Source organism: Aquila chrysaetos, chromosome Z (assembly GCF_900496995.4).
Source record: "Aquila chrysaetos chrysaetos chromosome Z, bAquChr1.4, whole genome shotgun sequence".
NCBI classification, from domain to species: Eukaryota; Metazoa; Chordata; class Aves; order Accipitriformes; family Accipitridae; genus Aquila; species Aquila chrysaetos.
In genome coordinates, this window is record NC_044030.1 from 33,290,101 (window position 1) to 33,304,023 (window position 13,923).

General features: G+C 43.7%; 1 long non-coding RNA gene across 1 annotated transcript; it reads right to left on the reverse strand.

Annotated features, from left to right (window-relative positions):
- Positions 1 to 275: 275 nt before the first annotated feature.
- LOC121232707 lies at positions 276 to 12,717 on the reverse strand. The gene is made up of 3 exons (XR_005931642.1): positions 10,285 to 12,717; positions 6,464 to 6,769; positions 276 to 1,053 (listed from the first exon to the last, which is right to left on the reverse strand). It is a non-coding gene; the product is annotated as an uncharacterized LOC121232707 (long non-coding RNA).
- Positions 12,718 to 13,923: the final 1,206 nt, after the last annotated feature.

Here is a 13,923-nt window from a genome sequence, read left to right on the forward strand (position 1 = left end):
TATCTTTCTACAGGAAGATATGATGAGGGACAAGTTTTTTGACCGAGATTTCCAGGACTCCTCTTTGGTGATGTGTGGGCTATTGAATCATTGTAGTCCACCAGAAAGAAATCTGCAGTGAAAATGATTCCTAGCAATCAGCTCAAAACTATTACTTTCCAAAAGAGCTATATAAAGAAATGGAAGGCACGAGAAAACTGATGGGTATGTAACACTAAGAAGAGAGGATACAGACCATACAGAGAGATGCAAGACAAGTTTAATTCCTATGCTACCGTATAAAGCTCTCTTAAGGTCAACTACAAGATAAACATGCATTTTAGGTTTTTGCATATTCTATTTTCTTCATTAAAATCAATGAAATACAACATTGACAAATTCTTGCAATGCACGTGCCAGAAACAGTGTTACCTCATAAGAAGCTATGATCAAGAAAACTATATAGGAAACCTAGACAACTTCATTTCTGTAAAAACATTTTTTTCCGTTAGTGCTTTTAGTAGTTCATACATCACATGTTGTGCTAGTCATAGACAGTTAGGAGTTAATACAGCTTTGTAGAGCTACTTCAGTGTTCGCCCACCATTTTGTAATGCATCTGGTTATGATCACTTTTAGAGATGAATTAGATGGGCTGTGGGTCCCATCCATTCCTGAAGGATTGTATTCCCTCTAAGCACACACTGGGCTGATTAACTGGGTGTTACTTCAGCAGCTCAACTTCAGATCCAGAGTTTCTTCACCGAGTATATTTCCTGTTGAACCAGGCCCAGGTGGTCATTATTAATTTTTCTTTTCCCCATTCCATTACCACTTTTTGGTCTTAAAAAGACACGAAACTACATGGATGCCTGTTAACATACAGAAGGGGTCTTGTTTACAATAGATGTTTATCATCCAGAAATTTCTTCCACAGAAGAAGTTCAGTCTTCTTCAGATTCAACCTGCTATTGATCGGGCTTAGTGTTTCTCTCAGGGACAGAAAGATTCTGTGCAGTCCATCTGCAGTTCTGCAGTCCCTTTAGTGCATCAAGGTAAAGAGGTTCACTGACTCTGAAAAGTAAATTAAGGCTGTATTTTAAAAGCTGCCCAGTGATTTTAGTCCTCAATTAAATGGGAAGTTGGGAAGTGTTTGTCCCAGTTTCTGCTACTTTAAAGAATCCACTCAAAGCAATAGGTTCAGAATTTCACTCTTGCTCTCCCAAGACTGCTTTGGAAATTTTTGAGTTTGGGCATTCAGGTTTAATTTTCCTAGGTTGTTTTCATTTTCAATGAATGATCAAGTCAGCTCTCACAGATGAGTACCTTCGAAGCTGCCAACAATTGCTAGAATTTCTTCGGAACACTCTGGAGTGACAGCTCTGGAGCCACAATGTCTTATCTGTTTTCCTCTTCCAGACATTGCGCACAATGATTAGGTTACTGTCTAAAGGTAATATTAATGATCTGTTTATAAATGCTCCAGTATTCATGATAAATAAATCTCTGATGGCAGAAAGCTTATGCAAAATTCCTCCCTGTGCAATTACAGTTTAGACATATAAGCACGTAACATTGTGTAAATAAGGTAATACCGTGCCCTGAATGGATTCCTGCACACGAGATCATATGTAGCAATGCGAGCTGTTGGGTATTACAGCTGGGAAATCTCAGGCTGCACGGATGGAACCAAGGCTGTAGAGCTAACTGGGAAATTCATTGAAGCTTTTCTGTCCCCAGAATTAGCCTTTAAAAATGGGCGATAGGTTTCCTAGCAAGGTAAGAATGAAAAAATATCTGCTGCCTAGAGAATTAAAAACAAATTTCTTACCCTAAACTCAAGTATAAAAGGACTCCACCTTCTTTGTTCTTTCTTTCCATTGTCCTTGCTGCCACCCTTTCACAGTTAAAAAAATGACCCCAAACCAAGAAAAGCTAGGAAGAACTAGAAAGACGTGTAAGGCAGCAAACAAACAGGAAATACCCTTGAGAAGAACAAACTTTTCAGTTTTGTATCAGCCACAAATCAGAGCTTTCAGAGAATAATTATCAGTGTTTTTATCAGTTCTGTCCGGTTAGCTTGTTCTTGATTAGCTTGTTGCATGCGGACAAATAGAAACAGCAGTGATTCGTGGATGCATTCCGATCCTGCCTACACAAGAACAAACTCCTTCTAGAGAAAAAAAGAAATGTTCTTTCTTTCAGGGGTTTCTTTGGGTTATTTTTCAAGGAGAACTGAGCATCCTCCATGCGTTAAGCAGCTTAGCAGCTCTTGCCCCTGTGCAGGTGTGTCCCTGAAGGCTACAGCTGGAATATAACCCTTCTTATATATTACCACTTTGTAAAAATGACTGCAACAAGTGATGGCAAGAAGCAGGAATCCATCTTGATTTACACTATTATCTTAATGTTGCTGTATCTTTAATTCCCTCACTGTGTCAACCCATGGCAGTTTTTCACCCAGTACCCTGTGGAAATTTGACCAGCTATTCTGTTAGGAAAAGTTTAAGTTTAGTTGATCCTACTTTGGAATAACATGGTGGAGAAAATGACTTCTTAAGGGATCTTCCCGCCCTGTTTTTCCACGTTACTCTCCCTACAAAGGAACAGAGCGTAACTGGAAAAGTACACCTGCATACTGCTATATCACAAACATGCTTGGATGCACACACTGCCACAGGGGAGCCAGAGGAGGAGTCAAACCAACTACAGCACCACGGCTGGAAGCCCTGTTCTCACAAGAAAACATACAGTAAAGAAATCCCACTATGCTGTAACTGCTTAGAGGAGGACCAGCAGTCAGGAGTTTTGAGGCACCTCCTCCCTTTGCACAGTATCAGCCACCTTGGGAATGTCAATGTAAATCTACTGCCAGTACTGTGACTGCTACCAGAGCTCTATGCGAGCCTCTGCATTTCAGGTTTCAAAATTTTCCAGCAGTACAGGAGTTACTGGCTCCCCTACCAACTGGAGCTGACTCTGGAGACTTGAATGAGCCACTGCTGTTCAGAGATGCTCTCAGTGTTTGATAGTTTACCTGCCATCCACAAATAATTTTTTGACATATGGAATTTATCTGCTTGGTATTAGCAATAATAATAAGTCAAACACACCCCTTTGCCACTTACATTGCAATTTTAGAAAAGAACATTCTCACTGACCAGTTTTCTGGCATGTGTCTAAGATGTGAGAACGTGTGGGCCTCCATGCCTAAATCATTTATTGAGGAAAACTCTGGTGAAAATAATCAAAGAAAAAGCAAGGCTGATTTTATGAAAAACAGCAACTAAACTCTAGTTTTGACCTGTGTCTTCAAATATCAACAGTAATATACTTTGCACTTAACTACATGTTCCCTTGCCTACAGTGAGTTATCACAACTACATGCAAATCTTGTGTACATTTCTTTTATCTGTACTTTTCTGAGAACCTCAAAACCCTGGCTCTTCCAGCTTTTTGTTCCTGGGACTGATATGCAGACAGTCAGTTTTTGTATTTGCATTTTTTCACTTGCACTCCCTGGCGCTTCCTAGATGGAGACTGCCGGCAGCTAAGCTTTATCTTGCTGTTAGGATACTGTGGCGTTTTGGCAGCAGCAGTACAGAGCAGATGGCAGGCCTTTCTCCTTTCTTTAAGATGCACCAACTGACTGGGAACCATGTATGGCCATGAAGTAGAGACTGAATGCAACAGTCCATCCAGGTAATGGTATAGGAGAGAGGGGCTGTGAAGCAATGCACAGCATGACCCCACTTCTGACACTTCCACAAATAACTATCACTCACCTTTGAATCAAGTTCCTCCCTGTTGCTCTGATCAGAGGAGTGATTATTTTACATCAGTGGAGACCAGCTACAGCCAAAACCAAGTTGTGCTCAGCTCCATATAAACGCACAATAAAGGAGAGTCCCCAGTCATGGACGAGATAAAATCAGCCCTGATCTTTCCTACAAAATCAGTTCAAGTCCAGTTGGTAAACTGATGGTAAACTTCATTTCAGCCTTTCATATATTCCTGGATCAAGATGGCAGTATTTTCTGCTAGTTAGCGATTACAGTTTCATCAGCTAAAATAATACTACCGATTTATATGGAGCTGCATTAGAGAACCTGGGCCTCACATGCACATATTAAAGGAAAAACCTTTTCAAACCCTTCTGTCAAACCAATCTATGTGAAAAGCTTCCTTCTGGCACATACAAATGACATCCAAATCCTGCATACCTATGGCTAGCTGCAAGACAACATTGGAGCTGGTTAAAACTGAGTCTCTCATAGCAAAGTTTGTGCTTTTCAAATTCTCACAAGCTTAATTAATTACTCACGTGTTTAATGAGCTTTAAATAAATGGATAAATCCTCATCTGTTGGTGTTAATGCAACTATGCAAATTATACACAGGTGAGAATGTATTTGGAGCACACTGTTTTACCTCTTTTCTCTTTGACAAGACTGGTTTCTAAACCATCTAATCCATATTTATCCTGAGGAATAATGTAGTACAAAATCAAATATCAACAAGTTCCCATGCTGGGCAAAGAGAATTATCTCCATGGAATAACCAATGTGATTTCCTGTCTTTGCCAGTGCATACCTCATACTCCCTTGTACTTTTCTCCTACCTCTACCTTCTTGCCTACAAAAGAGACTTCCTTTATTTGTCCCTATCCCCTAGCCTGTACTAGCCTCACTAGTTAACAGCAGCCCATGGAGCCAGACTCTGTGACAGGATAAACCACGGTGCATCCAATGCCTTCAGTTACATTACACCACGGCAGACCGGTGTTAAAGCCTGGCTCATGTACACAGGGAGTTTGCTATTTCAAGTCAGCAAATAGCTGAATTGCTGGGACATGCTGCAAATATGTCTAATTACTGGAAGGCATTCCTCCATCTCCATATACTGCTAGTTTAAACACAAACTGACTTAGAGCTTGTCTACACAAGGAAGCTACTTCTTAGTAAGGAAGAAAGTGAATTTACAGTTGAGCACTATTCTCCTGTGGACACAGTCTGTGTGCATGAAGTAGGCTACTGTTTGGTCAAACCTTGCATGAGTATTTGCTCAGGAATGATTCCCTGAAGACTGTCCAGTGCAATGCAGACCAGCCTTGTGAGACCCAGTGAAGACAAATATGCTGAATATACTGAAATACGTAGTAAGAATCAGTGATGAAAAAAGCTAGAAGAAAACCATAGCTTTCCTGGAAGTTATGGTTATTACCCATAGTAATCCATTCTTGATACGCCTCTGTAGCTTGCCAAACAGATGGTAGGTTAACTGCTGGAAGGTTAACTCCTAAGGAGCCTGGGCAAAGGCTCTCACTGTATCACACACACATGCACACGAGGTGGGTTCTCCTGTTGGTCAGACAGCTGTTAACAGAACTATTACATTTTCAAAAGGAAAATGAAGCTTTCCTGATGTTTCATTTCCTCTTCTGTGCTGCAAAATCCTTTGGCCTTCCATCCTTCTCTTTCCTAAAACTCACCTCAAGAGTTCTTTGTCAACCAACCTCTTCTTACTGGCTCTTCTTCTATTTTCAGCTTAGCTGTTCTACCCATCAGCTCTTCTCTGTCCAATTTGACATACCATTCTTTCTTCGCTACTTCTTGTCCCATCTTTTCTGACTTAACATTGACTAAGGAAGGCAGTTAAACCTTCCTGAAACAAGGCTACAAAGCAAGACCTATACTCAATGGGAAGGTGATAATTTCGAGACATGGCAGCATAGTCTGAAAATATCCCTCTTCAAGTTATATCAGTTACAGGTAAGTTTTCAGTCTTACCCAGAGAAACACACACAATACTAGGCCTTGGATATGTTAAATTAGCATAAACTTTGGCATCACTTGTTTGGTCATGGTGTACCCATCACAAGTGAAGAGTCTAGTTCCATTCCTAGTTAAGCTGCTGAGATGCTCAACTTGAAATAGATAAAAAACCCCATCTAGGTACATTAATCCTATTTTTATATATATATGGGCCTCAATTATTACCTTTTAAGATAGAAGTTTGGAATCATGAGGACAATTGTCTGACAGTTTCAAAGCATGTTGACTCAGATTTCATAAACCCATTGCACATGGGGCTGCCTTTCTAAGTGATCTGTAAGCAATAAAAGATACACCTTGAACCCCCTTGCCAACACTAGACTGTGACTAGTACAAATTCTTAGAGAGTCCCACACGGAGCCCGTGTGATTCTGGGATTTTCATGTGCAGTTACATGTAAGAAGACAGAAGAAACTGTCTGGTACAAATCACTACGAACATCTGATTTCTTCTGCCAGGGAAGCTGTGCACAGGTTGAGCCCCATGCATAGTGCAGATCCCCCAATACTGTGTAAAAGAAGGTAAGTTTAGGTCTCTCCTTTACAAAGACCCTCACTCCTCTACACCCTTGCTCCAGACAAAAAACACTTTGCCCAGGCTAAACAAAGGGCATTTATAAATAATGTGAAGAGAAACTTCCAAATAACTTACGGGAGGAAATGAAAGGATGTATGTCCCTTTTACTTAATCTGCACATGGACTTTTAAGCCTTGGACAAGGCCACTGTTTTTGAAGGTGGAAGAGATGCAGTTGGAGTTTGGAGCTGTAGGTCCTTGTCCCCTTCTCACATGGATTTCATGTGCTGATGCACTACAGTACCTAGAGGCTCCACCATCCCATTCAAAGCTGAAGATGTTTTGGATCCTGCTGTACTTGGGTGGGATTTTTTGGTTATTTTTGACAGCTTTTTCTGTTGTTATTCTGGCAGTGCCTGAGCAGAAGTAAGCTGAATGCTTCCTAGGATGGGCAGAGACATGCAAAGCAAAGCGAGTTAATTGCTTTTGTTTGGTGTACGTATGGAACAAAAAATGTCAAGCTGTAAAATGTAAAACATAACTGCCACCAAAGGTTTGGTCATCACTTAATTCAAGACACCCCTGTGGCCTAAAAGTGGACAGAACTTCTCCTTCCAAGTGTGCATGGCTACTATTGAAACAGAAGTAAAATCTCTCGGCTGTGAAGAATCATCCTGACAGATAACCTTTGTAACCAACGTTACCCATATCCCCAGCCAGAAGTCAATATCCTCCTTTATATTCAGGAATCACAGAAAATGCATCAGTCTCCTCCTTCAGGCATGTTCAGGCGAGACAAGATTTGCTGGCACCAAAAGACCTCTACAAAACCCTTCACTTTTTTTTTTTTTCAGGAAAAGGATTTTGCCTTGCATTCTGCAAAGCTCCAGGTGACCCTGAGGGGGACACAATTATGAAGGCTGCTTGTGTACTTTACTGTAACTCTTCTTAGCACATTAAAAGCCAATTCAGAGAACTGCTCAGGTAATAAGTCAAGAATGCCAAAAATTACTCATGATTAGAGCATCTCTACATTGTTGATTAAATAGGATCACAAGTGTATGCAGTTCAACAGCCAAACCCAGACTTCTTGCATCCATTTGCATTGGGGTTCATATCTTCGTTATTGTTAATATCAGGTCTGGAAAAATGTATATACTGTACCCTTCTTTTAATGGCACTGACATTAGCACATAAAACAGTCCTCATAGCCAAGACCCACATCCTGCATCTGAACTATATCACGCACCACACTTAGGATTCATATGCCATATAATGAGATAATGTAGAGGCAGGAACAATGTGTAACACCCTCCCCCCCGACAACTGAATAGAAAAAGGAGGAAGATACATTAAACCCACAAATCTCAAAAATTCAAATGGTGTTTCTGTGGCATGGACATTCTACCTCCATTTCACCTACCCACTACTTCCTTTAGGAATAGCTGAACTAATACAATCCCTGGTAAAGATACCCCAAGCTGTGATGACTTCACACCAGTGCCAAAATTACTGAAATCAGGGAAACAAAGGGAAGGCTTGAGACCGCTCGATTCAGTCTATATTGTATTGCAGGCTCTGGGCTTAATTCAAAGAACAGGGATTCAGCCACATGATTTAGAGTTTTATTGAGTTCAACACTAAAATGTCCAATTTGTATTTTATAATGGCAATCTGAAGAATTATCAAGACAATATTACCTTTATGGGGAAGAAAATTCCCAGGCATATCCCCATTGTTTCTAACTCCTAGATAGCTGTATTTATTGTCTGTGTACTAATTAGTCTCTTCAACCAGCTGGGGTTGTAAAGCCAGGTCTCAGACCCAGGCAGAGGCTTTAGTTATTGCTAACAGGTAATTACCCAGAGCATGCTACAGCCTCTGAAAGGAAAATTAAATAACCAGCATATGATGTAAAGCAATAACCCTGCTCTTACTGTAATAAAAATGAATGTGCTTGCTTCCCTAGGTAAGAGGGCTGGGCTCCACATTTGCTTCCATACTAAACTATATGTTTTTAAATTGCCATGCTGCAGAGTTTTTTCTGTTTGTTTTCTTCCAGTATTAAACCCCTCAATTCCTCAGCCATGGAACAGGAAGAGATTATTGAGTTCAGCACAGTTCTTGAAATCAAAGGGAGTTACTTCTCCAATAGGAAAGCTTTTGTTCAGAGCACAAGGCTGTTTAGACACAGTGTAGATCTGTAAGCTGCAAGGAACAGTTAGTGCCAGAGAATTTAGCTTGTTCATTGTGCTCATCAGTGTGTGTTACCATTTTGGCATGAAAATAAAAGCTGCACAGTATTAACAGAAGAATTATTAAAAAGGTAGAACATTTTCACAGCCAAGTGGCCACAGTTCACTGTTATTTCAGACCTGTATAGTGCCAATCATTGTGCTGACAAACCCTGAAGAGTAACTGGGCATGACCAATAGGGATTGTCTGAAAGCCCTACTCTTGCAATCAATTGCAAGTGTATGTATGCTTGTCAGTCTCTCAGCCTGCAGCACCTGTGTGTACACTGTGGGACACAGTTTGAGCATTTAAAGAAAATTTAAAGGGAGCTCAGTTGAGAAAAATACTCAGTTTTCACGCACATAGAGAGAAATATTCACCACTTAATTTAACCGTATGTTGGACATCCATTTGAAAACAAAGAAACTGAGAACTCAACTTTTCTTGGAGAGGAAAGCTTATCGTACAAGAACTAACTTCCACTTACCCTCTTTTTGACTTTGAATTGCTCATGATATTTTGCTTTATGATTTTACCTCCAGCCTGATGCAAAAGCATTTATTACCACTATCATTTATTACGCATGATAATTCTCACAACATATTTTACTGTTTGTACTTCAGTAATGCACAACACTTCCAGCCAGTAACCAGGTAGTTTGTAAACACCAAATACGAAGACAGTTGTTGCAGCATATAAACATTTTTCATGTACCTGGAGCACTGTATTTGCAGACTGTGAACCTCTTACAAAAAATTAAGTCCCTTTAGTTCCATACCCGGCCTCATTTATCACACATGTGTTCATTAAATCGTTTCAGAAATCTGTTTAAGAAATCCCAGATACGTGACTGAAGTCTTAACCAAGGCCTAAGGAGGCTAACAATATTCCTGCTAATGAGGGGGAAAAAAATCTGACCAAAAACCTCCCACATTTGAGATAATGTCATTCTAGTTCCCAATTCTAAAATTCCTGATTCTAAAAAGGAAGCTGAAAATGAACACTTAAAGATCCTAACTTCTGTCTTTACCGTACAGGACTTTTGAGGGTGTCACAACATCGGGTATACTTGAATTTTTTGCCTTTGTAGGCTGGATAATGAATATTCCACTAAACAAGGCTCCAATTACACTTCGAAGGAAACTGAACTGGAACTCCGTGCTATTTTTAAAGACAATCCAGTTTACAATAAAATTCCAGCTCAACTGGCTTAGCTTCCAAGCTGGGGAGACATGTCCAGTCTTGTTAGAAACGCTGTAGAAGCATGAGCTTTCTACCCTTGCGTAGAAAATACCCTTTTCAAGAACAGCTCTTTTACAGTTTAAGCTGTCCAGATTAGAGTGTAAAACCATCTTAAAACATAGCAGGACAGGAATGGTGCTTGAAAATGCAGTATATGTGTCTATCTGCCTTTCAAACACAATCACTGTGAGACAGATGAGAAGAGATGCTCTTGCCTGAAGCACAACATTTTCTGCTGCTGCAGTCTGAGATTCCTGGCTGCAACTCTGAGTCACCACTGAAGTGACACAAGGAGGGACAAAGGCCTGTAGAGCAAGGACAGACGACAAGGAAGAGGGGTAAGGAAGAGCACAGAAAGTGCAAGCACTCACAAGTATGGATCCAGAACACAATCCACGGAAGGCAGGGTCTTTTGGGACTGCAATACCAGCTCTGGTATGCTACTCATCAAAAGATTTTTTTTATCTAGACCCAATTTACCTCGTAATTCTGTCCTCCCAAGCATGCTGACACTTCTTTTATCTTCAAAGTATAAACCCTGTTTCTTCATTGGTATGTATGCAAGTCTACAGCTACTACAAAATTCAGGAGACAACAAAATTGTGTGAATAAATGTAAATAAGATATTATCCCACTAGAGAAACAAAAACTAGAGCTTTGATAAACTTTGTATTTATGAGGAAGTCAGAAGAGTTACTGGTATGTATAATAGGCCCCCAGACAGTTCAGTACTTAGTAAACAGCAATTGTGCAGTTTCCCTTAAATACTTCTGAAGTGAAAGATAACAAATACAGGTGGAAAATCTACATCAACAGGTGTGGGCAATGCAAACGGGGGGGGGGGGGGGGGGGGGGGAAATAACTTCAAAGGCTGTAAAAGTGATAAAATGGTTAGTTTCCTACCACCACCTCCTGTTTCCCACAGCAAATCTAAGCATTTCCCCTCAATTTATTTGTGCCTTTGTACAGCATAGGGATGACCAGTAAACAACTTCATGCGGCAACCTGGTAACAACAGAGTAGTAAGCGAGAGAGCGAAAGAAATCAATCAGTGCTTTGGAAGTGGAGAGAAGAAAGCCTACAAGGGAACGACGGGTGGGATCCCAGTGAAAAACACCAAAAAACACAAGGGGGAAGGAAAACAATGGAAGCATTTAACTCTATAGCAAATTGCAAAGCTGCTTCTAAGAGTAAGGAAACATTCTTCCTAAATTCTTTACTGCTTAATTTTACATTGCTGTGCAATACCGTGTCATTTGTGTGAGCCTGTGCTACAGCTTGAGTAGCTAAACAGGAGCAATCTGTAGCTCGTGAAAGAACAAAAAAAATTCGTTTCTCTCTTGTGCAGCTATGTAATGACAGTTAAACTGTACTTAAGTTGCTTTTATGGAGTGGTGTACAAGAAACGGGAACGTGTATCGTGTTACAAATTCTTGCAGCATTAAATTTCCTTCAATTTTGGTCTCTTCTAGGCCAAGGGAGGACTGCTGTGTTGTGCTTTGAGAGCCTATCCTGCTGTTAAGACAGTTAAAGACAAAAAAAGTGATCACAGCGTCAGGAAGAACTACAAACATTCCTGAAACTGAGCTAAAAACCCCCAAGGATAATCCAAGTCTTCAGTTCACAGGCCAGTTAGGGTCATCCTCACCATCCTTTACAGCAATGTCCTTGGAACATAGGGAACAGTGCTGCTGCAGCTACAGGCAGCGCAGAGGGACAGGCTCCTCACCTGGTTTTCCTGGTTAAGGACCACAGGGTAAATTTGTGGAATAAATACAAGAGACAAATTGAGACTGGGTAAACTGTACCTACAAAAAGTATGTATTTAGACCTTCCAAGCGCAAAATTCAACCCAGCTGCAGGATTCACGTGTCCGGTCTCAGTAAACACATCTACAACATGTCAATTTTAGCTCTTTTAAAAATTGCTGTGGATGCCTCACCACTGTGGTTTTAATGCTGTAGAGATACCCAGCTCTTCCAGAGTGAGTGAGCATTTCAATTTGCTCCTAGAAAAGACTGCAGAATTTTTTTTTTTTCCTTTTTCTTTTAACTCTTTTCTTCATCACGCACTGCCAGCTCAGAAAGAAAGGTTTGGTGTTGGTCTAGAGGTTTCGTAAGTCTCTTTTGAGCACTTAACGCTTGATCCAAGATCAAAATTCTCACTCGAAGTAATCCTTTCATGCTAAAATCTATACAGCATTGGTATAAGCTTTGCGTGCAACAGAAGACTCATTCACGCAGCGTACCACTGGGGCTGCTGAAAATTACTTTGCCAGGTAATCGCGCAGCAGTACAGGCTTGCGTTACCATTTCGCCAGCAGCGTTTGAAGGGAAACCAGCAGCGTGGTGCGAAGGATGGGAGGCACAGAACCGCCACCCCCCCTTCCCTCCCAAGGAAAGGAAAGCAACCGGAGCAACATGTGCACGCCCGCCACCAGTGACCGACAGTAACCCCGCGCACAGCCACACTGAGCTGGAAGTGAAAACACGCTCTTCCCTTGCCAGCCTTTAAGATGAGCAAGCAGTAGGGTATCTACAGCGTAAGCCCTGCAAGCGCATAACCTTTCGGCTGCAAAATAAGCGGCGGTGGGAGGGGAAGGGGAGCCGACCTGACAAACATAGCACGCACCGACTTCTGCTGCAGGCGAGCGCACGCACCCCTACCGAGAGACTTTGCCACCCGCCCGGCTTCGCCGCCGCCCTGCTTCCCCTTCCCCGTGGAAAGGCTGAGCTCCCAGCCGCGCTCCGGCCCGCAGGGAGGGAGGGGCTGCATTTTGGGGGGGGGGGGGGGGGGGGAGAACTCGGGGAGCAGGCAGGCTTGGATGTCCGTCCTGCGAAGAGCAGTTGCGGCGGGGAGGGGGTGGTGGTCTTGCCGAGAGATGCCCGGGCGGGCCTGCGGCAGGAGGGCAGCCCCACCACGGCGGCAGCCCCACGGCAGCTGGCGCCTCCCGTGGAAAGGGGTCCCGCGCAGGCGCGCTGAGCGCCGCCGCTTGACCGACAGTTACCCCGCCGGGACGCGCCGCGGCGAAGTAGGTGAAAAGTAACTCGGTGTCAGCGCCCTCAGGAAACGCCGCGGCAACCTGCGCATGCGCGGGAAGCGCTTCTCCCCCCCCCCCCCCCCCCCCCCCGGCTTCCTCCGCGCCCTGCTTGCTCCGCGGCGGCAGCGGCGGGGGGGGGGCTGCCCGGCCTGGGGGCCCGGACGTGCAGGGGGGTGTCTGGCGGGAGCGCTGGGCCTCGCGAAGGCAGAGGCAGAATACAGGCAGGGACCGGGGGTGGGGGCGCCGGTAACGCAGCACAAAGGAGCCAGCGCCCCCCCCCCCCCCGGCTTTCTCTCCGCTGCTGGAGGGGGCTGCGAACCCACCCGCCCCGCAGAGAGGGCAGCAACTGCTGTCCTTCCGCAGGCGTCCACCCCCCAAAACCGCCCCAGCTGGCAGCTGTGCTGTGCAGCTGGCGGGGGCTGCAGGCGGGTTCAGTGCTGGCCCGTACTCCAGCGGCCTGCGTCGCGCTGCGCCGTGCGCTGCGTGTGATAACACCCCGAAACCCGGCCCGCCGCCTCCCCACGCACCGAGGCCGGCCCACGCCGCTGCGTGCTTTCCATTCGCGGGTTACTCTTTGTAGACCTTCATTACTAGCGGTTAGACTGCGCTCGGCCGTTTCCACACACATACGGGTATTGTAGCAGACTTTTTTCATCTGTAAGGTGACGCAGGCAAGAAGACGGCTTCACTTCAGACTTAACTTTTTAGCTGTTCATGAGCTCCTTTAAGGAGCTGGGGTAATTCATGCTGGTCCTAACCCAGACGGACTTAGACCTTCGCATTACGCTTTCCAGCACGTGAAAAGGAGTCACCAACTCTCATACGCATACATGCGTATTCTGTATATATATGATCCTATATATAATCGGCATCTTAGGCGCTAGAGCTCATAGTCCTAAACCAGCTTCCCGGTGGACAGTGGTTAAGGACCGAAAACCGTTGCGGGGAGAGCGGTGCCCGGGGCCAGCAGGCGTGACTGATGGGGCCGACCATCGTGCCCCAGGCAGGAGCGGAGCGCTCCAGCTGGGAAGCTGTTCTGTAAACAGCTGCGCAAGGAACCTGAAGTCCCACGGGGAAGC